Source organism: Myotis yumanensis, unplaced genomic scaffold (assembly GCF_028538775.1).
Source record: "Myotis yumanensis isolate MYYU_CA2020_CCGP unplaced genomic scaffold, mMyoYum1.0.hap1 SCAF_3, whole genome shotgun sequence".
NCBI classification, from domain to species: Eukaryota; Metazoa; Chordata; class Mammalia; order Chiroptera; family Vespertilionidae; genus Myotis; species Myotis yumanensis.
The window spans coordinates 78,325,031-78,352,252 of record NW_027223754.1 but is presented as its reverse complement, the minus strand read 5'-3'; positions in this window follow the sequence as shown (position 1 = coordinate 78,352,252).

Below are 27,222 nucleotides of genomic sequence, written 5' to 3'. Positions count from 1 at the left end.
GCAGGTGAGCGGTTAGGAGCCATCGGTCCAGGATTGTGAGAGGGATGTCTGACTGCCAGGTCAGTCAGACATCCTCCAAGGGGTCCTGGATTGGAGAGGGTGTAGGCTGGGCTGAGGGGACCCCCCCCCCACCGTGCTCAAATTTCATGCACCGGGCCTCTAGTGTACTATAACAAGCTAAAAATAAAATTATTTGACATACTGTGTTGATCAAAAACTTTATTTAACAAAAAGAACACATTATTTAAAAATACATTGGACTTCCTGGCCAGGGTGGCTCAATTGTTGAGCATCTCTATGAGCCAAGAGGTCGCCAGTTTGATTCTAGGTCAGGGCACATGCCTGGGTTGTGGGCTGCATCCTCAGTAGGAGGTGTGCTTTTCATGGATGTTTCTATCTCTCTATCCCTCTTGCTTCCCCTCTTTCTAAAAATCAGTTTAAAAAAAATTAAAAATACATTGGACTTTCCAGCTTTCCTTTCCTCTCTTGTTCTGAATATTTTTTTCTCTACCACAATTCATAATGAGTTAGCATCCTCAGGATTTGACTATGTCTTTAGGTATACAGATACATGATGCCAGAAAAATGGAATATTGCTTCTAGTTAAGACTTTGAAAATCAAAACATTTCCTTAACTACAGTGTTCATATAGATGAAAAATTGAAATCTCTTAACCATAGCAGAATAGCAAATACCTTTGGTGAGCATAATGAAGATGTTATGGAGAGAACAAGGTAAAAGGAATTAGAGGTGCTAATTAAGGACAATAAATACTTCTGTGACTTTGGCCAGATTAACTTTCTCCATTATCAGGTTCTTTATGAAAGATGCTAGTATTTTTTTTTTCTCAGAGTCCTCACAACTTTCAATTATTGTTATTTGCTATATAACAATAGCTTGGACATCAGGACATCCCCAACAAATGTGATTTAACTATGGAAGGTTAAAATTAATGTAGCACTGAGTAAGCCAATGATATATAAATACTTGTAAAGAAAATTTTGAAAATAAGCATGTTTTTTTCTAACATTAACATTTTTGTAAATGTATCAAAACTAAATTAAGACTAGTAAATGTCATCTACATTTACATAGTCCACATGTTTTTTGTTGGTCCTTCTACTGTGTTTATTTTTGAAATTTGAATTATATTTAACTCATCAAAGGGAATTGCTGTCTATTTTTATACATATGGAATGTCTTTCCTCATGAGGGAATATCAAGATGCTGAGTACTTATGACTGGCCAGTTATAACTTCTAATTTTAAACCCCCTTGGTGTTGTTATTGTGTTTTTTTTCCTAAAGGCTGGTGATTAGGTAAAGAAGGGAGATTGTAAGATAGTACTTTAAATAGAGCAATTAATTTTCTTTTTGCATCTACTTAAATGAAGTAAAATAAATACTTGATAAAAGGAAAATAAAAAAGTATAAGCAGATGATTCCACAAATCAATTAAGTTTCCACATATCCTAACATATAGGTAAATTATTCATAGCGTTCTCAAACATAACTGAGATTTATATTACCATTCCAATGACTGATCCCATAATATATTACACAAAATTCCATTAATATTTTGGTAAGGATCCAAACTTCCCAGCCTAATACAAACGGTATAGATATTATATTTTTAATATGTATATTTATACTGTCTCATATATGTCATTTGTAAATATCTTAGGAAAACAATAGAATTATTACCTTTCTCTTCATGTTCCCTTTTGCTGTTTAGTTTTAGATGTGAGAGCTTTTTTTAATATATTTTTTAGACAAGGTTGTCAGTGATGAAAAGGACTGATTAATCTGTGTATTTGTACTGGGTTAATTACATAAGGGTTATTTTGTTAATCTGTGATTGCATTTGTAAGTACAATAGACCTGTATCTATTAGCCACAAAACAAATTCATTATGCTGTGACCCTTTCTCCATCATATTTCTAAATCGTCCATGAAAAATTAAAGGAGTTTTTGTTTATTACTTTGGAAATAAATGAGAAATTTCTATTCTTCAAACAAGCTGCTGCCATGTCCACACAGCTGCTCATTGTGCTCTGCTATACCTTCCAAAAGTAAAAGGGAGACTAATATGTCCTTTTAACCAAATTGTTATGTTAAATACAGAGTATCTCATGTTCCTCTTTTCTAGGATTTCCGGTTACTGTGCTACCATAGGGAGTGAAAAAATAAACAACTTCTTCAACATAAATTTAAAATTGCTCTTATTTTTATACCCAAACCTTTCCTCACTGCGTATAAAATTTGAAGATTTATATTGGAATAAATTTCCACATAAGATAGATTTGAGTACATATTGCTGCACTACCATTTGCAGAGTCGGTGACTTATGCTAATAGTAACTTATTTCAATTTTTTCTTTTTTAAAAATATTTTGTTTTATTGTTTAAAATATTACAAAGAGTAGTAAATATCTCTCCTTTTTTTCCTCCCTTGAACTTCCCCCGGCCTCCCCTTACCCCCAGTGTCTTGTGTCCATTGGTTATGCTTATATGCATGCATACAAGTCCTTTAGTTGATCTCTTACCCCACCCCCCCTCAACCCTCCCCGGTCTCCCCACTGTAGTTTGACAGTCTGTTCGAAGCTGCTCTGCCTCTGTCTCTATTTCTGTTCATCAGTTTATAATGGTCTTTATTATCCATAAATGAGTGAGATCATGTGGTATTTTTGTTTCATTGACTGGCTTGTTTCACTTAGCATAATGCTCTCCAGTTCCATCCATGCTGTTGCAAATGGTAAGAGTTCCTTCTTTTTTACAGCAGCATAGTATTCCACTGTGTAGATGTACCACAGTTTTATAATCCACTCATCTGTTGATGGACACTTAGGCTGTTTCCAAATCTTAGTTATGGTGAATTGTGCTGCTATGAACATAGGGATGCATATATCCTTTCTGATTGGTGTTTCTGGTTTCTTGGAATATATTCCTAGACGTGGGATCACTGGGTCAAATGGGAGTTCCATTTTTAACTTTTTGAGAAAACTCCGTATTGTCTTCCATAGTGGCTGCACCAGTCTGCATTCCCACCAGCAGTGCACGAGGGTTCCTTTTTCTCAGCATCCTCTCCAGCACTTGTCATTTGTTGATTTGTTGATGATAGCCAGTTTGACAAGTGTGAGATGGTACCTCACTGTTGTTTTGATTTGCATCTTTTGGATGATTAGTGACTTTGAGCATGTTTTCATATGCCTCTTGGCTTTTTGAATGTCCTCTTTTGAAAAGTGTCCATTTAGGTCCTTTGCTCAATTTTTGATTGGATTTTTTTATCTTCCTTTTGTTAAGTTGTATGAGTTCCCTATAAATGTTGGAGATTAAAGCCTTATCGGTGATAACATTGGCAAATATGTTCTCCCATGCAGTGGGCTTTCTTGCTTTTTTGTTGATGGTTTCTTTTGCTGTGCAGAAGCTTTTTATTTTGATGTAGTCCCATTTGTTTATTTTCTCTTTAGTTTCCAATGCCCTGGGAGCTGTATCGGTGAAGAAATTGCTTCGGCATATGTCTGATATTGTGTTGCCTTTGGATTCCTCTAGTATTTTTATGGTTTCCCATCTTACATTTAAATCCTTTATTCATTTTGAGTTTATTTTTGTGTATGGTGTAAGTTGGTGGTCTAGTTTCATTTATTTGCATGTATCTGTCCAATTTTCCCAACGCCATTTATTGAAGAGACTGTCTTGACTCCATTGTATGTTCTTGCCTCCTTTGTCAAATATTAATTGAGCATATTGGTTCAGGTAGATTTCTGGGTTTTCTATTCTATTCCATTGATCTATGTATCTGATCTTGTGCCAGTACCAGGCAGTTTTGAGATGAAAATAACATTATGATACTTATTTTCAAACATTATTGTGAAGATTTTATTAAATACTGTTAAAGGCCCTTGGGAACATTGACACTATTACCACTACTAAATATATGTCCATGAATTCAATACCTCTTATTCCTGTTATTTAATAATATAATTTTTCATTTTGAGTTGACTTTGCCATTTTCTTCTAAACAAGTGTTCAGATATCTAATACTTTGCACACAAGCAACCAAACAGCACAGTGCAACAACCAGTCATCGAGAGCAAAGCCTCTAAATGAGAAGCCCACAAAGGCTACAAATTAAATTCCATTAAAGAGGCATAAAACCACTCACATGCCATCACCTGCACAATGAGGTAACTGATTAGAGGCAGTGAGGAAGTGCTGATAATGAGTGATGACTCTTAACATTAAAAAAATATTATAATTACTAGAAAGAACTTCAGAAAGCACAACGATCTGAGATCCTCGGTGAAAAGACAAATAGACATAAAAGAAGGCATTTGGGGATAAAAAAGTCACATGAAAGTTTCAGGGACTCTAGTGTCTGATTATAGCAGAGAAGATAAATTAGCAGTGTGTGATAAATTGCTGGAAGAAACATGGAGGCCTTTTAAATCAGAGGAATTTTTATCTTTATGCAATAAAGAAACATTGTAAATTTTAGGTTAGGTAATATGGTATAAAGCCAGTAATGTTAAATTCTTACAATGCAATAATTGAGGCCATGAATCATCAGGGTAACTCTGGAAATAAACAGTGTATGATAGGTATGTAAGATAGTTATAAAGCCATGATGGACAAACTTGAGTTAGGTACCACATTATAGGTTCGAGGGATTAAAACAGTAATATACAAAATAAGAAAATGGAGAATGAGCTATTTTGGGGAGGAAGATATTAAGTTTAGTTTGGACTGGTGAGAATTTTGGAAGTTTCAAGTGAAAATATTTATTAACTAGGTCTTAGAAAATCATGGATGAATTCCTTAAGTACTTTATTTTGCAAGATAAAACAAAACGAACAAAAAAAATACTGGAAAGAAATATACTCAAACGTTATTTTCCCCCACATTTTTCCTTGATTAAATGTCATTTTTAAATTGAGGTGGTTAACCAGATGAACTGTCTAGGTAGCTAATTAACATTTTAAATATGTTTGGTTTAAATTTAGAAATAATTGAAAGTGAATAAGCAATGATTAGGTATTAGTATATCAAGATTCTCAGAAAAATATTGGTTCCTTTTAGGGGTAATGCCGATGTGATCTCTCTCTCTCTCTCTCTCTTTTTCTCTCTCTCTGTATATATGTTTATATATATATATATATATATATAGACACATACATAAATAAAATGTATTTTAAATATTAGTGACATTCTAAGAGTGTTTCTCTAGATAATTTTTGATGTTAAATAATCAAAATTTAATATTGAATTTATTTTGTGAATATGTGCATGACATAAATTGATATGTTTTATGTGTTTATATACAAAATAGGTGAGATGATATACATATTCCAAATTCACACACAATTCTCACATGCAAAAGCTAATCTATATATATATAAAGAGTCAGGGGCTGTCACATCCAAAACAACCAAATGGACAACCATATAGGCTGAGTGAGGTGACAAGGCCAGCAGGGGGGTTAGTGAGGGACAACCAAACGACAGAGCAGCAGGCTGCATGGGGCAACCAGGCCAGCAGGGCCGAATGGGGGCAGTTAGGAGTGACCAGGCCAGCAGAGGGGGCAGTTGGGGGTGACCAAGCTGGCAGGGGGAGCAGTAAGAGGCAACCAGGCTGGTGGGTGGGGCAGTTAGGGAGACCAGGCTGGCAGAGGGGGGTTCTTGAGGGTGAGCAGGCTGGCTGGGGGGCAGTAAGGGGCAACCATGCTGGTGAGGGGGGTAGTTAGCAACGACCAGGCCAGCGCATGAGGGAAGTTGGGGTTGACCAGGTTGGCAGGGGGGGCAGTTAGGGACAATCAGGTCTGCAGGCAGAGGTTGTTAGGAATGATCAGGCTGGCAGTGGGGCCAGTTAGAGGTAATCAAGCAGGCAGACAGGTGAGCAGTTAGGAGCCAGCAGTCCTGGGTGGTGAGAGGGATGTCCAACTGCCCGTTTAGGCCCGATCCTGGGGATCGGGCCTAAACAGGCAATCGGACATCCCCTGAGGGGTCCCGGATTGGAGAGGGTGCAGGTTGGGCTGAGGGGACGCCCCTCCCCCCCACCCCTGTGCATGAATTTCATGCACCAGGCCTCTAGTCAATTTATAACAGCAAGTGGTGACATTATGAGAGCAAAGCAGAAGTGATGGTATTGTGGCAATAATAGAAAGCCAATAACATGGACGAGAAACATCTGGGAAGGCTTTATACTTTATATGATATTTCAGCAATGCCCAACATAGTCAAATTAATATTTTTTCCAAGTGAACATTATGGGGAAATTCATTTTAGGAAGGGGAAAGTACATTATGCTTTTTAGAGAGGAAAAAATATAGTTTCTAAAATAAAAATGTATTAATATTATGAAATTAAAGTGGATTGTCTAATAAAATCCAGTCTGTATACATGACAGGTCTTATATTTACCTACTAGTTATAAGTCAGAAAACATAAGAATTTAAAATATATTAATTGATTTTTTATATAAAAGAAATCCAGAGATAGGCATTCCAGATCTGGTATAATAGCTCCTCGTTTGCCAGAGCAAATATCCTCTTCTACTTTTGCTCTACTGTCCTTAGCCCAGTCTTCCATTTTTAATTTGCCTCATGATCCTTCCAGAAGCAGGAAAGGAAGAAGTGGGAAGAACCAAACGGGGTACACATGAGCTCTCTTCCACCTTTCTAAGGAGGTTTTTCACAATTCCCACTCAATTCATGCTGCTTAGCAAGACTTATTGTACACGCCACATCAACCTATTAGGTTGGCTGGGAAACACTGTTTAAAGCTGTTTACATTGCTACCTGAATAAGATGAAAGTTCTGTTACTAAGAAAAAAAGGAAGAACTTATTTGGGGTAGGGAACTAGCAGTTCACCATGTATTTTCAGAATACTATGATGTATTGCATTGACAGATGAAAAATATGTGGGAATGTATGTGAGTGTCATTAAATGTAATGGAAGGGAATAGGAGAGGAACAAGTAGGGACACGTATGAAATCTGCTTTCCCTCAGTAGTCAATGCACTATGTTCAATTAAGGAATTGGCATGATGATCATTTTTTTAAAATACATTTTTAATGATTTCAGAGAGGAAGGGAGAGGGAGAGAGAATTATTGATCAGCTGCCTCCTGCATGCCACACAGTGGGGATTGAGCTCGCAACCCCAGTCCATGCCCTGACTGGGAATCAAACCATGACTTTCTGGTTCATAGGTCGACATTCAACCACTGAGCCACACCAGCTGGGCAGCATGATGGTCATTTGACTCCACTGTGGCTTGATCAGTTCTCCTTTACAGATATAATATGTAGTGTAAGACCTGCAATCCTTCACCAAGTTTTTCCTTTGGATAGCTATTGGAGAACCAGTTCTTCGGAACCATAATCTGTGCTAAGAGATTTATCCAAGGGTCGGGGGATAATAAGAGTTACTGTGCAGATTTTATTTTTTAATGGATCAATAAAATTGTTATAAGTTATTTTCCTGAATCATGGCATTCCCCTGCACCATATTAGGTTTCAGAACCAGACACTTTGCAAGTTGCCATGGGTCTCCTCTTTCCCCTTCTGACTTTCATTTTAAGCCTTGTCTTTCTTTATGTCAGCTAAATGGATGTAATGACTGTCTTGAGCAAAGCCCATCTCTATTCGTTACCCATACCTTTGCTCCTGACTTCCCTTCAGCCAGGGTTATTTTGGTCCTCTAAAAACACAAAGTCTACAGACTAATTTTTATAGTTAAAAGCCATACAACCTATTTTTAGCAATGGAGATTCTTTTTTTTAAAATATATTTTATTGATTTTTTACAGAGAGGAAGGGAGAGGGATAGAGAGTCAGAAACATCGATGATGAGAGAAAAACATCGATCAGCTGCCTCCTGCACACTCCCCACTGGGGATGTGCCCGCAACCCAAGTACATGCCCTTGACCGGAATCAAACCTGGGACTCTTCGGTCCGCAGGCTGACACTCTATCCACTAAGCCAAACCGGTTAGGGCAGCAATGAAGATTCTAAATGAGGCTTCTCTTTCTCATATTGGATGTCATAAATCTAAGGAATATGTAATTAAGGTTTTCTAAACAGTTTTAAGAAAAGGGCTATTAAGTGTATAAAAGTAACAGTATAGAACTTATTTTTTTATGAATTTGTCTTTAAAATTGTATAGACAATAAAAAGTGAAGTTACAAACCAAGATTACAATACTGGCTTTTTTTTATTTTCTCGTCCATTTACCGTTAGTGGAGATAATTAGATCATTATATGCTTTGAGTTACTCTCTAGTGTCCTTTCATTTGTATCTGAAGGACTTCCTTTAACATTTCATGTAGGGTAGATGTAGTCCTATTGAATTGACTGGAAATGTCTTAATTTCTTCATCATTTTAAAAGATAGCTTTGGTTACTATAGAATTCTAATTTGACTTTATTTTTTATTTTATTTTATTTTTCACTTTTAACCATTGAAATATATCACCCGCTACCTTCCAGTCTCCAGGTTTCTGATGAGACATTGGCTGATAAATTTATTGAGGATGCCCTTAATGGGGTGAGTCACTCCTCTCTGGCTATTTTTAGCATTTTCTGTCTTTGTGTTTCAACAGTTTGATTATAATGTGTCTCATTGTGGGGCTCTGGGTTTATCTTACTTTAAGTTCATTAGCTTTCTTGGATTTGCAGTATTTCATCAAATTAAGGAGATTTTCAAAGTTTTTAGCCATTATTACTTCAAGTAATATTTCTGCTCTTTCTCTATCTTCTTCTGGGACTTGCATAATGCATATCTGTTTTTATAGAAATTCAGAGACATAAAAGGTTAGAAAAGCCAAGTGAATTAAAGAATCCCAGAATGCGATGTGAAACAAAAACTTGTACATTATTTGAAATACTCTAGCTAGAATAGTTGCTCATTCCACCTTACTTCTCCACTATCTCTGTACCAAGAACTCTCAGAAATCCAGAATTCAACAAACCCCATCACTCATCCTTCACCCCTGCCACGACCTCCGCAGATAGATGTATAACTCAAGTGAATAGAAGAGATCCCATTCTAAATAAATTACATGAACTGGGGTAGCTTGTGTGAGAGCTGAGGGATTTGGGACTTTAACTTATGTGGTCTTAAAGCATGATATCTAATCCATGTAAAGAAATCTATTGAACAGCTATTCCCACCAATACATACAAACCTCCAAGAACTAAAGTGGATTTCTAGACATGAAAACATCAACTGGGATCTTCAGATAATTTACAGAGATTTATTTAGCAGACTCAGAGAATATTGTGATGGCACTGCAAGGTAAAAATGTCTTTGAAAACATGTATCACATGTATCACACATGTATCACATATATATAAGCAAAATGTCTCAGATTTTCCATAATCAAAGGACGCTTTAAATTTATGAGAATATGATCAAGGAAAATAATGAAATTAGAAAAGATCTATTTAAAGGCTCAAAGAAAAAAGTAATATTGCAGTAGTAATAAACTATGATGACATGTCTTTTATTTTATGAATTTTCTTTTTTTTAATTCTTTATTGTTGAAAATATTACATATGTCTTCTTTTTCCCCCATTGACTTTTCCTCATTCACTCCTGCCCCCCAGCACAAGCCCTCACCCCGCTACTGTCTATGTCCATTGATTATGCTTACATGCTTACATGTAAGTCCTTTGGTTGATCTCTTAATCGCCCCCCCACCCCCACCCCAACCTCCTCTACCCTCCTTCTGAGGTTTGATGGTTTGTTTGATGCTTCTATGTCTCTGGGTCTATTTTTGTTCACTAGTACAAATATTGTAATAGAATTGCAATTAGAAACTTTAAAAAAATAAAATTCAGATGAATTGCAGCATTTTTTATTCTATTTTTTATATTGTTCATATCATTTTGTAATCACTTCCTTTCTTTGGTGACCTCTCTTCTGATTTGCATCTATATCCAATATAAATGGTTACCCACTAAGACAGTTACTCCAGAAATGTCACTTAGTTTCTTTTAAATATTCCCTTAATTTGTGGATTGCCTGGCCCCTTTTTCTTGGTTTCTTATCTTCTTTTAACCATAGTTATAAAAATAATTTAATTCAATTAGATTCACAGGAGAGTGTATTGGAGGTTTATTTTCTGAACTCATATGCAGGATTGGGCAAAAGTAGGTTTACAGTTGTTCATACAGAAAATAATACAGTAATTAATGAATAATAAACTCCATATTTCACATAGAACTGTAAACCTACTTTTGCCCCACCATGTATACCTGAAAAATGCCTTAATTTTTTCTGTCTCTCACACTTTATAATATTTTGGCCAAATATAGAAATTCTAGTGAATTAGGCTTTCTTCCATTACCTTCTCAAAATTCGTGCACTGGTAAGGTCCCTAGGCCTAGCTGGCCATCAGGGCTTATCTATGGGGTGAACAGCAGAGTGATCAGGGCCCCCACTCACACTCGCCTTGGCTGGCCTGGCACTACCTACTAGCTGTGCCTGCCCCCTGCTGCCACCAGTTGGGGCCTGCGGGCTGGGGGCAGCTCTTAAGCTGAGGGTCTGCCCCCTAGTGGTCACATAGCAACCGGCCATTCTCCCAGTGGTTCCACCTTTCAGTCGATTTGCATATTTAGGATATATATATATATATATATATATATATATATATATATATTAGAGGCCCAGTGCACAAAAATTTGTGCACTCGGGGGTGGGGGGGTCCCTCAGCCCGGCCTGTGCCCTCTCGCAGTCTGGGACCCCTCGGGATATGACCACCTGCTGGCTTAGGCCCGCTCCCTGGGGGATTGGGCCTAAACTGGCAATCAGACATCCCTCTGGCAGCCTGGCAGCCCTCGGGGGATGTCCACTTGCCAGCGGGGAGCAGGCCTAAGCTGCAATCGGACATCCTTAGCGCTGCTGAGGAGGCAGGAGAGGCTCCCACCACCACCGCTGTACTGGCAGCCATCAGCCTGGCTTGTGGCTGAGTAGAGCTCCCCCATGTGGGAGTGCACTTACCACCAGAGGGCAGCTCCTGCATTGAGTGTCTGCCCCCTGATGGTCAGTGTGTTTCATAGTGACCAGTCATTCCCAGCCATTCTGCTGTTAGGGTCAGTTTGCATATTACCCCGTTACTATATAGGATAGAGGCCTGGTGCATGAGTGGGGGCTGGCTGGTTTGCCCTGAACGGTGTCCCAGATCAGGGTGGGGGTCCCACTGGGGTGCCTGGACAGCCTGGATGAGGGACTGAGGGCCGTTTTCAGGCTGGCCAGCAACTGAAGCTCCCAGCCTCTCCTTTTTTTCTTTCTTTTTTTATTCTGAGATTTATTTACCTTCTATAATTGAAAGATTGTTGCTTTTGTGCTCAGAGCCAGGCCACGGCAGACGGGGAACCTTGGCTTCCTCCATCACTGGAGCAAGCAAGCCTCATGTTTGCTTCAGCTGCGTGGCTGCAGGCCGCCATCTTTGTTGGCAGTTAATTTGCATATCGCCCTGATTAGCCCATGAAAAGCGTAGCGGAGGTACAGTTAATTACCCTTTTTGTCTTTTATTAGATAGGATATTGTTACTTTTCTAGCCCCTTAAATAACATAGAAAACAAATTGAATAACTCACACTATATGTCTTCTCAGAATGAGCTTTCAGCTCATCTTTGTTTCAATTTTTAGAAACAGTGGTGAGAGTAAAATGATGACAGAGAAAAAGTCCAAATAGCTTGTGACCCAGTGTCTCTCAGTGATGGTGTTAGCTTGCCTGCCATTCTAAGACCTTGAAAATAGATAATTCTGCTTATAAACACATGGTAAAAAGTTCATGTTTCTAGTTTGCTTACACTGTCTCATTAGCCAATATGGAATTTCTGAATAATGCACCAAACTTTTATTGAACACCTACCTTACACATTGCACTACAATAAATACTATTTCTAAGGGCCAGAGGGAAGTAGGTCCACCAATGTGAACAATAGAACCCCAACTTAACAAAATCACTGGCTTAATTAATATTCAGTCTTAACTGTTTATCTTTGTTCCTTTTTATAATACTTCTTGGCAGATGCACCTGGCACACTGAGAAATAACAAATTCCTTTTCTCATGACCCCATGTGCACTTCTGCTCCAACCTATTAAGCTGTGTGCTCTTACAAGTGAGCTGCATTTCTTTACAAGCCACTATATGCCAGTTATAATTGTTTCTATAATTCTGTTTTTAATTAAATATTTTTAACAAGGTAAAAATTTTAATTGCAAAATGAATGATCATTTTCATGAAAAACTAAGTTAAACAATTTGTAAAACTCTGTAAGTATGAAAAACTAAATTATTCTGTCTTACTGAGTATTTTAGAAAAAAAATTATAGATGGCCCTTTATGAGTGTTGTTTAGGCATAAAACAAACAAAAAATAAGACAAATTTCTAAAGAAAACACTCTCCACAACATAAGATCATCATAATGATTATACATTAATATATTTATATATTTTAACATAAAATGTGTGAATTATGTAGGCATCATTACTTATAATTTCATGCTTTGACTATTTTGATTAACTGAGAATGATGATTAAGATAGATTTTTTTGTGATTTACCAAATTAAGTTTTAATATGTTTCTTCTGTACATTGATATGACCCTACAATCACTAAATATTTAAATACCTACTGCATTCAACATGATAGAGTAAGTGCAAGTGGAGAGATGCATTAAGAACATAATAATCTAAGATAATATCATGCTACTGTGGTAATAAATTTAATCCTCATATACTTAAATTAATCAATTTTAATATTTTATTAATGGAATTCTTGTTTTCCTTTATATAACCTTAAAAGGAAATAGATTTCAGTGTAATTTCTATTTGAAACATTACACGAATAATATACAAGACATCCTATCTATAGAAATTTAGTTAATGCTGAGGCACTTCACAGTATATTGACTTGAAAGTATTCCACACATGTAGGATGAAATTATCGATTCACTTGAACTAATGACGTATCCTTGTAGTTATTAGTAAGTATCAGTGCCTTATACATCCTCATATATAGATAGCATAGTGTATCATGACAACATTGATCAATGGTGCTTTCCACATACTTTTAAGCACAAATACTCTTCCTGAAATATCAAGCTATGAAATATACTTATTTTTAAATGTTGAAAATATAGGCGGTTATTATAATCAATCGATTTCCAGTTGATTTCATAATCTCCTGAACAAGACCCCCTGGCTCTATCTCTCTTTTATGCTGTCCAGAACTGTTGCCTCTTAATACAGTGGGGCCTTGACTTACGAGTTTAATTCGTTCCGAGACCAAGCTCATTAAGGAGCTCGTTAAGGAGCTCGTTAACTCAAATTACTCTATCAACTCAAAGCAAAAAATCAGCCGAGAGACAGCTGGTATCTCAAAAAACTCGTTAGTCAGGACACCCGTAAGTCAAGGCCCCACTGTATTAGTACTTTCAAATAGTTCATGTCTACATGCATATTGTACTTCAGAATGCAGAAGAAAAATGGGAAAGCAATAGTCAACAAAGGAAAAAAATAGCAGAAAAGTCTTTCTTAATGTGCTGTGTTACTGCCACTTGGATAAAATTTGCCCACACAGAGTTTCAAATTTGAATGTCCCCTATTCAAATTCAAAGTTAGCATCCAAAAATTTTTCTTGTACAGTCTTAAGGCTTATAGTGAAATTTAACAAACTATCATTTATAGGAAATAGAGTTGAATGTTTATTAGTGCTGGACTTTGAAATAACCACTGATAACATAGTACACAGCAGGTCTCAAGCAAACTCCACTAACTCAGAGTTCCAATTTACACTCCTAGGTGGAGCATGGGATAATCAGAAAGAGGTAGTTGGAGCCTTTTGGAAAGTCAGCAGGTAAAAAATATATATATATTGAGGTTGAATCGGCCCTGGTGAGGTTGAGACAGCCCCGGTGGGGTTGCAACAGCCCTGGTGAGGTTAAAATGGCCCCGGTGAGGTTGAGATGGCCCCGGTGAGGTTGAGACGGCCCCGGTGAGGTTGAGATGGCCCCTGGGAAGCTGAGAAAAATACCACATGAACTCACTCATTTATGGATAATAAGGACTATTATAGACTGATGAATAAAAATGGATACAGAAGCAGAGCAGCATTGAGCAGACTGTCAAACTACAGTGGGAACCCTGGGGAGGGTGGGGGGGGGGGTAGGAGATCAACCGAAGGACTTAGATGCATGCATATGAGAATAACTAATGGACACAAGACACTGGGGGTGGGGGAAGCTGGGGGAATATCAAGGGGGGAAAAGGAGACATGTGTAATACTCTTTGTAATACTTTAAGAAATAAAAAAAAGAAAAATATATATATATATATTAACCAGGCTTTACCAACACCTGTTTAGGTATGCATTCTAAAAGCAATGATCCCACTGCACTGTGGAAGATTTAAAAAAAAAATAAGGAAAACAAACCCAGGTAATTTTTGTGGAGTGTTGCTCACTTTTCTGCAAGGATACGGAATGTTGTATAGTCCAGACAGTCTGCCTATCCCAGGAGCATCATTCATGAAGGGACAATGGTTGCTGGCTTCGTGAGGACCTTTGGGAGACAAAGCACATGAGGCTTTTTTATTCAGCTTTCAACTGAAGCATATTTGACAAATAAGCAGCAAGTGTAATGGAATTCTACTGATTACACTAATGACAGTGTTTATGATGAGTTCTAATCTCTTCTAAGAGGTCATTCACTGGGGAAACTCTGAGGTAGGTGAACTGATCCATCAATCCACACTTAGTGGATTTTTTTCATTCAACATATGCACAAAGCACTGATATGCTCTTGATGAATGAGAATGATGATAATGATAATGGTTACTTGATTTGTGCTCTGCCTGCCATTCACCTACCTTAAGTGCCAAGGCTGCGATAAATGATAGGCATTGTTAGAGCTTCTTGTGCAAGAAATGAGGCCTTCTCACTCAGAGAATAGTTTTTATCTTCAGCTAACTGAGTATAAATCCATTGCCTTTATGCCTTTATTCGTTACTGGTCTGTTGGTTTGTTTGTCTTGATTCACCTTTAGTAAAAGTATACAAACTTCATAGGAATTATATTTAAACCTACATTTTCTGCCAGAATATAAAATTTTAGATCCTAGATCATCCAAATTTTCTAATGTTTTTAGAAGACAGCTTTTGGGTAAGCAGCTCAAATTTCTGCTTTCTGAAACTTTCTTCTGGCCATAATTTCAGTATATTTTCACTGAACACCAGGAGATTATACAAAGAAATGAGTTAAGAATGAAGTTCCTGTGTGCATTTAAATCTTGGGTATGCATTATTTTCATTTATACTTTACCATTACTGTCTCAAACCTTTAGCTAAAGACTATGACCACAGTTAGGCAGAATGGAGACTTTTGCTGGAAGGAAAAAACCACAAAAAACTATGATAATTTGTATTAATATATTACTAAATACTTCAATGAAAACATCAACACAGCTTGTAATCTTATTGAAAATATGCATATCATACACACCTATAAAATTTTACCTCCATTGAAACTCATATATATATTTGATTTTCCACCTTTTATAAAGTAGCTGGGAATCACTTGGTAAAATGAAATTTTTAAGAGTAATATGAGACTGTACATATTCTTCTATGCTTTTACTCTTAACATTAAAAATGCATCACATGAAAGTGTTGACAGAAAATTTGCTCGTACTTCAATATATTCTGAAATATAGGTGCTTTGATTAAAGTAACTATTTTATTGTACAACATGCTATGTCTATAAGATTTTTCTCATGAGTTCTGAAATTCCTCATGTTCTTAGTACTTTTTAGTCAACTCATGGTGCTAGATGCTGAAGATAGCGTTTTCCAAGTATGACCACACCCATTTACATTCAATTCCATATACTCTGCTTCCATTATGATGTTGACATACCTATACCATGGAATGATTCCTCTTCCTACTCAAAACTGGACAGAGCAGAATACCTTACTCTGGAAAATGTGATAGAATTAATCCCGCATGACTTTTGAAGCTGAAAGGTAGTACAAGGTTACAAAAGGTAAAATCACTCTGGCCATCCCTCTTTCTCGCTGGGTACAGTTGTTTCAGGCCCAGCCATCATGTTGCAGGAAACATAAGTCTCCTCAGGGTCCTTGTGTGTATATTCTAAAAATAACTCTGGCTAAGTCACTCAACCAACACCTTCTGTAGCTACCAAAAATCTAAGTGGTAACCCTTCAGATAATCCCAGTATCCAGCTTTCAAGTATCCTAAATGAGATAGTATGCCTTCTGGAGCAGAGAAAAAAAGCAGTGTTCACTGTGCTCTGCCTGAAATCCCATCTATAGAAATTGTCAGATTGTTGCTGTTAAATTACTGTTTAGGGATAATGTGTTACATAGTGATAAATAACTAACATACATTACTTAAGGCTACAAAACTAAGAGTGTAGCCACAAACAAGAGAAAACAAAACAAAAATAACCCTGAAATTTGGGTCAGTGACTTTGAGATCAAGTGGCGGTTAAAGTTAAAATGACCTTGAAGATAAAGTTAGCAGAAGTATGATCACCTTTGGATGATTCTATAAGTGTTATTATGTAACTAGAGGCCCCGTGCATGGAATTTGTGCACTTGGGGAGGGGGGTCCTTCAGCCCAGCCTGTGCTCTCTCGCAGCCTGGGAGCACTTGGGGGATGTCCAACTGATGGCTTAGGCCCGCTTCCCATGGGCCTAAGCTGGCAGTTGGACATCCTTAGTGCTGCCGCAGAGGCAGGAGAGGCTCCTGCCACCATTGCTGTGCTCACCAGCCATGAGCCCAGCTTCTGGCTGAGCAGCGCTCCCCCTACATTGAGCATCTACTTCCTGGTGGTCAGTGCGTGTCATAGTGACCAGTTGTTCCACTGTTCAGTAAATTTGCATATTAGCTTTTTATTATATAGGATGGTAGAAAATCATTAAAAAAGAAAAATAAGGAAAAAAAATAAATTATCATCTTAAAAAAGTGTACCTAATGAGAAGTTAACACGATTTCTGTTGAAGTTACTGACTTGATTCTTCTAAATGAATTTAGTAAAATGTGAATGCAGAGGGATAAGCTTAAGAATACGTGAATAGCCCTGGGCAGTTTGGCTCAGTGGATAGAGAGTCAGCCTGCAGACTGAAGGGTCCCGGGTTCGATTCCAGTCAAGGGCATGTACCTTGGTTGCAGGCACATCTCCAGTAGGGGGTGTGCAGGAGGCAGCTGGTCGATGTTTCTCTCTCATTGATGTTTCTAACTCTCTATCTCTCTCCCTTCCTTTCTGTAAAAAATCAATAAAATACTTTTTTAAAGTAAATACGTGAATAAACATAAAGAAACTATGGCTTTCTTTTTCTAAAATGAATTTTCTCATTCCTAGCCTTGTAGATGATCAGTGATGCTAAAATTATGAAATGGCTTCTGAGCTAATCTTACATCAAGGGTATTAATGACAAACAATCTAAAAATAAAGCTGACATTGTGATTGTAGAAGTCTTGTTTAGATCTCAGAAAGTTTTAAGTCAGTGCCTTAAACAGAAAATATGTGTCCCCTCAAAGAATGTTTATAGTATTATTCTACAGCTGCTTTATAGGAAATCCAATGTAGAAAAGAGTATATTTCATCCAAATTTTTATATGTGTTTTTTTAATGGAAAAACCCCCATAAGACCCACAGAGAACTCACAAATATTTTAAGAGACTTATATTGACACATTTTTAACAGATTAGAATCAGAGGTAAAGATAGTACAAAATACCTTTGGAGTCCAAACTACAAACAAGAGGAGGATGAGAAAAAATATGCAGCTGCAAGCATTGGCCACATCTTATGGAGATGGAAAAATGGCTCACAAGGTAGCCAAGAAAAAAGAGTGTACATCAAACAGCCATGGAAAGTTATTCCCAGGAAATAGGTCCAAATCAAGTAATCAGCATATATCATATACTCCGCTGAATTTCATAATTTCTATGGACTGGTCATATTTGTGTGACTTCATTTTTCTCTCTCATTAAACAGAGTTGTCTATGAAGCCATGTCTGTATAACCATTGCAAATTGTATGTGGGGAGCATATTCACTTTTCTCTTAATTTCATGGATCTTTAGAAACTATACTGAAAGAGCTGCATTCCAGGAAGAGCAAGAAAGGAGAACTTGAACCTTAATTACACAATAAGATCCTGGGCTAAGAGCTGATATCATAATGGAATAAACCAAAGGGGTTAGGGGGAGTTGGAATTACTTATATTTGTTTGGCTTAAAAAACAAACTGTGGTAAGCTATCCCATTCTACATAATCTTACAGCATAAAGTTGACAGTCCTCTCTGAAAAAGTGAGGGGTCTTTGTTTCTTGAAACCTATTCTGGACAGATCGTTGCCACTGCCTAAGGATCAAATGCAGCGTAAGTGATGCTGCCTTCACTTCTAAAAGTTGAACAGGAAAGGAAATATTGACTCTACCCTCACCTGGGACACTTACCCTTGGAACCTTGCCTAGATATTTTAAGGAAGCCCCGGCTATGTAGAAAGGGCACATCTATTTATTCCTGACCAAATTTCCAGCTAAGCTCCCAGGCTAGAGACAAAACCAGCCACCAGCTATGTTGTGGTTCATCCTCTTCAGAAGCCACCACTGCTGTTTATTGCTTCCTCCTAACACCTCATACAATGAGAATGTCTGTGCTCTTTTCTGATTGAAATTTTGACTCACAAGCAGATTAAGTAATAATAAATTAATATTTTTGTTTAAGGCCAATAATTTTAACGGTTATTTGTTGAACAGAAATATATAGCTAATTCAATGCAGCATATAGGATCACCAACAACATGTACTAATATTATGTAACTTGAAATATGGGATGTCAAGTATCATGTGATTTTCTTTTATGTATTTAAAGATAGTGCTAAATTAAAATGTTAAGGCTATATTTAAAAATAATCATTAAACTTATATAATAAGGAATAGTTTTCTAATAAAATATATAGCTGAAATATATAAAAGTTTCACATAAAAGTTTCAAATTTTCTAAAAGGGTACTGTTTTATATGTTATTTAAGTTAATATTTACTTAAAGTTTGAATTATTTTTTTGGAAGTATAGCTTAAATTTGAATTTAGAAAAGTAAATTGACCCAGAAAATATATAATGATGTTAAGTTGAAGAGAAGGGACTTTTCAAAGATAAAATATATAGAAATGAGTAAAGAAAAAAAAATAGAAAAAAATATCCAAAACTGTTTTCCCAAAACATTTCCAATTGATATGAGATATAGATTCCCCAAAATTTGTATTTTATAGTATGATGGATGGCATTATATCAATGCTCCATCACATTAAAATCAACAGTAAGGCTACTAAAATAAAATAATTTAGTCATTGTCACTCCAAAAATATTGCCAACTATTTTCCAGTACAGCATTGGTGTCTCAAGATTAAAACAAAACAAAACACTAATTCAACAAAACTTGTAAAATTGTTCCCTATGCTTTTAGATAAGCCATGTGTCGTATTTTTGTGCATTATACCTATTTCCCTAAGAAACATCCTATATAATAAAAGGCTAATATGTAAATCGACCTAACGGCAGAACAACTGGTTGCTATGATGTGCACTGACACCCAATGCAGGAGCTGCCCCCTGGTGGTCAGTGCATTCCCACAGTGGGACCACCACTCAACCAGAAGCCCTGAGCTGGGCTCACAGCTGGCAAGCGCAGTAGGGGTGGCGGAAGCCTCTCCCACCTCCGCGGCAGTGCTAAGGATGTCTGACTATTGACTTAGGCAGGGAGCGGACCTAAACCTTCAGTTGGACATCTCCTGAGGGCTCATGGACTGTGAGAGGGTGCAGGCTGGGCTGAGGGACACCCCCCTAGTGTACGAATTCCGTGCACCGGACCTTTAGTTTATATGTTATTTAAGTTAATATTTACTTAAAGTTTGAATTATTTTTTTGGAAGTATAGCTTAAATTTAAATTTAGAAAAGTAAATTGACCCAGAAAATATATAATGATGTTAAGTTGAAGAGAAGGGACTTTTCAAAGATAAAATATATAGAATTTAATTAAAATATATTTTTAGCAGCTACTTCTTATGATCTTTGAAAGTTTTACTGGGTAAAATTTAAAAATAGAAACTTGAAACTATGGTGGTTACCAGAGGGAAGGAGTGGTAGGTAGTAAAGGGTAAAGGAAACCAAATATGTGGTGATGGAAGATGATTTGACTTTGGGTGGTGGGCACACAATGAGATATATAGATCATGTATCATAGAAATGTACACTTGAAACCTTTATAATCTTATTAACCATTGTCATCCCAATAAATTTAATATTAAAAAACTTTAAAAAATAAAAACTAGAGATAGCTACATATTTTATACATAAATATAAATTTATGTTAGCCATCAATACATTTGATTATTTAGTTAATTTGATTAACCCAAGTTCTGTATAAAAACATAAATTAACAAATAGTTGTATAGTAGCTAAATAAGGTAATATAAAAGAACTGCATTTAAAGTTTGTGTTTTTGTATGCCAAAGTATGTATATGTATACAAATGTATATATGGAGATACCAGGAGATATACATATCTCCTTGGGTGTTTTACATCCCTCCTTAGTATATTTTTCTTCATAAATTCCATTAAACATTATATGTTCTCATTAACATTCAATATTTTGTTATTTGTGGGTGCTGTTTAAATTGTGATTCTAATGTTGAGATAATTTAAAAAGTCAGCATTTATCCTCCTAAAGCCAGTCAATTTCTACAATATACTAGTCTCATTTATTATAATGCATACTTTACCCACAGATTGGTTTGAACAGAGAGACAATGGACTTTGAAGTGTGAAAATCTCAGGTTTCAGAAACCTGCTTTCTATTTATTATAAATAAGACTTTAGAATAATTATGTAATATTATGAGCCTCAATTTCTTCATCTGCATAAGAAAATATTAGCAGAATAATACCAGATTTCTAACCTTTTAAGAATTGAATGAACGCACGTAAAAAGCATTTCTCATTTATGGCTATTACTTATTAATAGGAACTACTTGGGAAGGGTAATGTAATGCTGAGGGGTGGAGAAGCCTAATATTCTGTAGTTGCTGAATCGTCAGTATCAATTCTCAGTCTTAAGCTTCCAAGACCTAGGAAAGAGAAATTATGTCAAACATCTTTAAGCATGTAAGCAGTAGAGCCACTTACTAATTGGATAATCACTAACTTTTACTAGCTGAGCATGAAATTTGTAATGATTAAGAGTTTTCTAAGAAAGAAGCTGCCATCTTCCAGAAAAAATAAGAGAAGTTCAATCCATTTATTTGATTAGCTTAATGATTAGACCTGCCTTTCTGTGCTACTTTCTAGGCTATTCTTTTTTTATTCGAGGCCTTTCCTCCCTGCAACTTCCTCTGCTAGGTTTATTTAAGAGACACTGTCACCAAATCCCAGAGGGCTTACAATGAATGTTCTTTTTAGCTACTTTTATTCAAGCAAATCATTGCTTACATTATAGTGGACAGAATGCTCAGTTTAGTACTTAAGATTAAAGACAATGCTGTCATGAAAATGATTTGTATTCTCAAATTCACAGTCTGTTTTTTACAAGGCGTTTTGGAGTTTCAGACTCATTCAGAAGAAAGGTAAAATCAGTATAATTCCTCACCAGGGATTGCTAAACAGATAACTCAGTTGTTCTGACCTTGGGCAAGTAAAGTTACCATAAGCAATTGGAACATTTTGCTTCCTCTAATCATTTTGGGGTCACTAGCTGCTATAGTAAGGGTGATGTGCTCTGGGAATTCAAACTACAAGAGGTAGAGGTACTATTGAGCAATCTGGGGATGAGCACGAGCTTCAGCCTCAGAGGAATCGTTCTTGTGTGCAACTTTTGCCAGGGGCTGAGATCTGTAATAGGAGTTGAATAAGAGAGATAATTGGAATGGGAAAAGGGGAAGGAGGAATCAGGTAAAATAAATTACACAAAGTGTCTTACTCTGAAAGTTAAAGTGATAGCCGGTGTGTAGTCCCTTTCCTCCTACCTTGCAATGCTCACTTTTCCTTATCACAAATGATACCACATACCCCAGTCTCTCAAACAGATCTTGTGCCCTAGGCCTCAGGGACATGCTAGACTCTATTATTGGTTGAAAAATAATCACAGTCTGAACTTATGTAATATGAACATTTGTGAAAAATATTTTAACGTATTTACTATAGTCAGAGCATGATTATTATGCTTTTATTTTACATTTTTAGAAATATTGCAGTTTTATAAACAATGGAAAGATAGCAATTTTAGTTTTATAATTACACACTTTTTGGCAAAGGTATACATATATGTATATATATATATGGTATAAGACAATAAGTTATTAGAATAAGCTTTAAGGTATTCAAACTTTGAACATGGCAATACTTTTTTGTCTTTTAATTTAATTATAGTTTCACATGTATAGTTGCCAATAAAATATTATCATTTTAATTTACTATGATCTGAATATTCTATAGGCATACAGTAGTAACTAAAAAGTGATTGTTAAATAAATAACATAAAGTAGCAGTTATCTTACCCACTTCTAAAAGAAAATTTACACTTAAAATGTTTTTTAAATGTAACAGAAGGAAATCTGTTAATAAATTGAAATTTCCTAAATCTCTCACACCACATGCACGCCTACATGCAAAACACCCATGACAACATTCCTCATGTTAATTTGAACTTCAAATATTATAAATATAACACTTACAATGCAGTTTTATTAAAGCAAAGCTACACTAATTATTGAAATGAAATTTAACTTTATTTTAGAGTTTTCTAATTTCTATATTTATTAGAATGGAATATAATTCTAATTAGATATTATGATTTTTATTATGTGATTTTACATAAATTTATAATATTTCCATTATGTTGTAGGGTGGGATAAGAAATGTTTTTCTATGTAGTATGTAGAATATATATGGCTTTCTGTCTTTCCTTTCATATTTCTCAATCTTTTACTAAATACTGCGAAGTTTATTCAAAGTAGACATTAATAGTATTTCAAACAGTCACTGCATTATGATATAACATTGTTTCATATCCATTTCTAGTATCAGCATTTGTAGTTTAATGCACTTTTCTTTAGTTTTGTTTTTTGTCTATTGGTGTTGAATAATAAGCAAATTTTAAATTTAAAATGTGTTTTTTATGGGAAATATTAAACTAAATTTATGACCAACACTATATATATGATTGTTTAGAACTATAATATTCATAATTTTAGCAATGCTAATTTTATAAAGTGATTTACCCTACTTCTATTAAATGTACATCTACTCTAAATAAGATAATAACTATATATCTTAATACAACTGATTCTGCTAAAATAATTAAAATACATGAGAATAATTTTTTTTGTTTTATTTATTATCAATAGTTACTAATATTAAAACTATTTCCCCTAAGAACAGGAATAAGAAGAAAACATAAAAGGCATCCAAATGGAAAGGAGGAAGTCAATCTCTCATTATTCACAGATTACATGATATTGTACATAGAAAACACTAAAGACTCCACCAAAAATTATTCAAGATTTAGTAAATGAATTTGGAAACACAGCAGGATACAAAATTAATAGAGAGAAATCAATGGCATTTTTATACACCAATTAGATGCCCGATGCACAAAATTCATGCAAGAGTAGGCCTTCCTTCCCCCAGCTGCCGGCACCAGCTTCCCTCTGGCACCCAGGACCCAGGCTTCCCTCACAGCCCATCTTCATCCAGAAGGTCATCCAGAAGGATGTCCAGTCTAATTAGCATATTACACTTTTATTATTATAGATAATGAATTCTCAGAAATAGAAACTAAACAAACAATCTCATTTACCACTGCAATAAAAAATTAATATACTTAGCAATAAACTTAAACAAGGAGGTAAATGACTGGTACTCAGAAACAATATAAACATTGAAAAGAGATAGAGGTAGAAATATTCCTTTTCATGGATTGGTGGAATTAACATCATTAAAATGTCCATATTACCCAAATTAATCTATAGATTTAGTGCAACCGCTATTAAAATATCAGCAGCATATTTCACAGATCTAGAAAAAATGTCCCAAAAATATATACGAAACCATAAAAGACCCAAGTACCTGTAGCAATATTGAGAAAGAAGAACAAAGTTTGAGGAATCACAATACCAGATATCAAGTTATATTACAAAGCCATTGTAATCAAAATAGCCTGGTACTTGCACAAGAACATATAGATCAGTGGAACAGAACAGAGAACCCAGAAAACAACCCAAGCCATTATACTCCATTAATATTTGACAAAGGAGGCAAGAGCATACAATGGAGTCAAGACAGTCTCTTCAGTAAATGGTGTTGAGAAAATTGGACAGATAAATGCAAAAAATGCAACTAGACCACCACCTCACACCAGACACAAGAATAAACTCATAATGGATAAAAATACTTAAATGTGAGTCACAAAACCATAAAAACCTTAGATGAAAATATAGGCAGCAAAATCACAGACATCTCTCATATGTTTGTGGATACACTTCCTAGGGCAAAGGAAACTAAGGAGAAAATAAGTAAATGGGGCTACAAAAAAATAAAAATTTTCTGCACAGCAAAAGAAACCATCAGCAAAATGAAAAAGGATCCCACTATATGGGAGAACATACTTGGCAACAGTATATCTGATAAAGGATTAATATCCAAAATATATAAGGAACTCATACAACTTAACAAAAGGAAGTTAAACAATCCAATTTAAAAATGGGTAAAAGGATCTAAATAGACACTTCTCCAAAGTGGACACACAAATGACCAAGAGACATATGAAAAAATGCCCAAAATCAATAATCATCAGTGAGATGCAAATAAAAACAACAGTGAAATATCACCTCACACCAAAATGGCTACCATCAACAAATCAACAAATGACAAGTGCAGGTGAGGATATGGGAAAAAGGGAACCCTAGTGCACTGTTAGTGAGAATGCAGACAGTCACTGAGAAAAAAAGTATAGACTTTCCTCAAAAAATTAAATATGAAACTGCCATTTGATCCAGTAATCCCAATACTATGAATATATCCTAAGAAAACTGAAACACCAATCAGAAAGAATGTATGCACCCCTATGTTCATAGCAGCACAATCCACAATGGCTAAGATCTGGAAGTATCCCAAGTGCCCATCAGTAGATGAGTGGATAAAAAAATCTGTGATACATTTCCATTATGGAATACTATCTACACTAATAAAAGAGAAACATGGTAATTAGCGTACGACCGCTACCCTTTTCATTGGCTAATCAGTGAGTATACGCAAATTAACTGTCAGCCAAGATGGCGGCTGGCAGCCATGCACTGAAGTGAACAGGGAGGCTTGCTTGCTTCAGTGAAAGAGAACTCCAACGTTCCCCGCCTGCCTTGCCGGCCTCTGAGCTGGCAGTTTGAAACTTTATAACAAATATAGAAGCTAAACAAAACCCCAGAAACCAGCTTTAAGCTGGCCGGGATCTCAGAGCTGGAGTTATACATTGTTTCGATTATAGAACGCAAACAAACCAGATACCAGCTTTCAGCAGCCGAGGCCTCAGAGCTAAAGCCAGAGCTAAAGCTGGCCCAGAATAAAAAGAAAAAAGAAAAAAAGGAGCGGTTGGGAGCTTCAGTCAATGGCCAGTGTGAAGGCAGCCCTCAGCCCCTCATCCAGACTGGCCAGGCACCCCAGTGGGGACCCGCACCCTAAAGGGTGTGTGACCAACTGCAAACAGCCATCATCCCCTCATCCAGGCTGGCCAGGCACCCCAATGGGGACCCCCACTCTGATCCAGGACACCCTTCAGGGCAAACCAGCTGACCTCCAGGCCTCTATCCTATATAGTAAAAGGGTAATGTGCCTCCCATCACCAGGATCAGCGGAGCCTCGAGGCCTCCTGGCACTGGATCAGTGTGACAAGGGGCAGCACCCAAACCCCCTGATCGGCCCTGCTCTGTGTGTGACAGGGTGAGGTGCCCCAACCCCCCCGCCCCCACAGGCCCTGCTCTGTGTGTGACAAGGTAGAGCCATAACCTCCCCATTGGCCCTGCCCTGAGTGTGACAGGGGCGGCACCCTAACCCCCTGATCGGCCCTGCTCTGTGGGTGATAGAGGGCAGCGCCCCAACCCCCCCCCCCCCGACGGGCCCTGCTCTGTGTGTGATGGGGTAGAGCCATAACCTCCCCATTGGCCCTGCCATGAGTGTGACAGTGGTGGCACCCCAACCCCCTGATCGGCCCTGCTCTGTGTGTGACATGGTACGGAGCCCCAACCCCCCTGATGGGCAGTGCTCTGTGCGTGACGGGGGTGGCGCCAAAACCTCCCCATCGACCCTGCCTTGAGTGTGACAGGGGGCGGTGCCCCAACCCCCCAATCGGCCCTAACCTGAGCGTGACTGAGGGTGGCATCACAACCTCCCGATCCGCCCTGCTCTGTGCATGACAGGGGGCGCGCCCCAACTACCCAATCAGCCCTGCTCTGAGCCCGACCAGGGGCTGCACCTAGGGATTGGGCCTGCCCTCTGCAACCCAGGAGCAGGCCTAAGCCAGCAGGTTGTTATCTCCCGAGGGGTCCCAGATTGCGAGAGGGCACAGGCCGGGCTGAGGGACACCCCCTTCCCTTCCAAGTGCACAAATTTTTGTGCACTGGGCCTCTAGTCTAATAATAAAGAAACATGGTAATTAACAGTAACTTCGCTACCCTTCTCATTGGCTAATCAGCGAGATATGCAAATTAACTGCCAATGAAGATGGCAGCCGGCAGCCACGCAGCTGAAGTGAACAGGAGGCTTGCTTGCTCCAGTGACAGAGGAAGACAAGGTTCCCCGCCTGCCGCAGCCCAGCTCTGAGCTCCAGATGCAATAATGTTGCAATTATAGAAGCTAAACAAACCCAGATACCTGCTTTCAGCCAGCCACAGCCTCAGAGCTGGAGCCGGCTCTTAGCTCCAGTGACAGCTATAGAAGGTAAATAAATCCCAGAATAAAGAAAAAAGAAAAAAAGGAGAGGTTGGGAGCTTCAGTCACCCGCCAGCCTGAAATAGGCCCTCAGCCCCTTACCCAGACTGGCCAGGCACCCCAGTGGGGACCCCCACCCTAAAGGGGGTGTGACCAGCTGCAAACAACCATCATCCCCTCATCCAGGCTGGCCAAGCACCCAAGCGGTACCCCCACTCT